Source organism: Vitis riparia, chromosome 8 (genome assembly GCF_004353265.1).
Source record: "Vitis riparia cultivar Riparia Gloire de Montpellier isolate 1030 chromosome 8, EGFV_Vit.rip_1.0, whole genome shotgun sequence".
Taxonomy (NCBI): Eukaryota; Viridiplantae; Streptophyta; class Magnoliopsida; order Vitales; family Vitaceae; genus Vitis; species Vitis riparia.
The window spans coordinates 5,038,096-5,040,448 of record NC_048438.1 but is presented as its reverse complement, the minus strand read 5'-3'; positions in this window follow the sequence as shown (position 1 = coordinate 5,040,448).

The window sequence follows — 2,353 nt, the reverse complement described above, 5'->3', positions numbered from 1 at the left end:
TGCACCAACAACCTTACAAAGAGATCTTATGAAGCTTGGGTCTTGAAAAGAACTTCTCTTTGAGGTCTTCTTCTTCTTATTGATTTCTCTTTGGCTTGATTTTGTCTTTGTGATTTCCACTTTGGAAATCTTCTTGCCTAATCACACTTGAAATGTAATATTAGTTCCAAACCTTGGTTTCATAGATTAATTGAGCTTATATTTTGACTATTAATTTAGAAATTTTGCACTATGGCTATTGGCATGGTGATATTTATATGGGGTTATATTTTCTAATTTGGGCCCATTTTTAATTGACGAAATTTATTTCACTAATTTGAAGTTTGAATTTGGGTTTGAATATTTGTTTGAGATTTTGTACATCTTTGGATATTTACATTTGGATTATTTTTGTTTTTGCATAGGCCCATTCTACAATTTTGTTAGTTGAGTACGAATTTATGGCACATGGAGCATAGAATTTTATGGATGAAAGTGAGACTCGAAAAGCTGTAAGAAGACATTGAACTTATTGTAAGCTTATTGGGGAACAAAATTTTCCCACTACTATTTGATTTTATTTCTCTTGGTTTCTGTAAATATTTGTTTGTATATATGTACTCGTTGTGTAAAGAATTGAATATCAAACAAACAAAATTTTTGTTTAAATAAGAGGAACAATTCAGTAAGCATATTTTAGTAAAATAATAGTTCAAAAAAAAATATTCTTTTTAATAAAAGTAAGTTTTCTTAATAAAAATCCATAAAAGTGTTTTTAGGAAAATCTAGAAATTTGTTCTTAATAAAAAAAAATTGTTTCTAATAATAATTGTTTGAAAATTGTTTTGTAAATAAAGTTGTCCTAAAAATTCATTTTTAATAAAATTGTCCAAAAAATGTATTTTTTTAAATGAATTCTTTCTCCTTAATTAAAATGGGATTAAAAGCAATTTTTTTTAGAAATAGGGGATTTTTTTTCTTTTTAATTAAAAATTCTTTTGCAAATAAAATTGTAAAAATTCATTCATTTCTACTAAAGTGAGTAAAAACAATTTTTGTACCCAAATTGAAATTTTGTAATAAATTCTTTTGATACAATAAGTGTAAATAACTTTTTTTGAAAACAGAATACAAATGAAATTGAGAAATTAAATTGACTCTTTTTTTTTAAATAAAAAAATTGAAATCATTAATTCAAAATTTTTAAATAATATCTTTTGAAATTTCTTGAAAACTAATTTTTTTTATATCTTTTTTATTTAGTTTAATAAATCTTTTTGCATAATTCTCTTGTTATTTATTTTGTCTATTCTTGTAATTTTTTTTTTTTTTTTTATCATGATTTGTACATACTCATTCGTGTGATTCTTTTTCTTGGTATCCAAGACTAATTAATTAATTTCCACAATTCCCTTAATTCGTTTAGTAAAGACCATATGAATACAGGCTTAGAGGGGTGCTACAATTGACCACTATACCTTCCCAAGAAGTAACCTGACCCCCGAAACCAAACTCAATTTTTGCAGACATGTCTTTTCCAAATAAGGAGTCACATAAAGTTTTCTTTCTTATTTTTTTCCCTTTTAAAATAAAACAGAAATAGTGAGTTTTCACAAGTCTTTTCTAAAAATCATATTTTTCACCTAATAAAAAGTGAGTTTTACCGTCAAGTGGGAACACACATGAAAAATGTTGGGTCCACACTTATCACTTGAATTGTACATGACTTGGGTGCCTTAAGAGTTGCACAAAAGATTCAAGGCATGGGTTCCTTTCGAGATGATAAATAATTTACAATCCATTCATGGATTTGGGCAATTTATCACAAACTATAGCGCATTACCTCCTAATTAGAGGGATGACTTGTCTTAGTCGTCATGATGGTTTTCCTATGGTGAGTACACTAATATGTATGGATACTCATAAGAAAGGACCTATGTTGAATCATGACATTAGCTATTGGATAGTCATGATTCACTAAGTTACTATACTATATTGACTCTCAACCTTGAAAGGATTTAAACCTGTGTTGAAGTCATCAATAACTTTGACCTATAGGTGAGACCTTAAGGTGGTCATAGATTCCTTATGGATTTGGTCATTATTAATGGAGCCTAATGGTAACAGATATTCTCGATAAAGTCACCATGGTATCTCATTAGATTGAGACACCACGTCCTCTTAGGTGTTCTTAAAGACATGTGATCAGGAAAACTAAGGTCATAGTAATTCCCAAAGTGGTATTTGATATATGCTCTTTCTTAGTTAGAGTTGTTGGGATTGAGCCCCCTAAAATCAAGACATGATGTAATAAAGTTAGACTTAACTATTCCCTTATTATCCTTTTGGTGTATTAACATTGATTTGAACATTC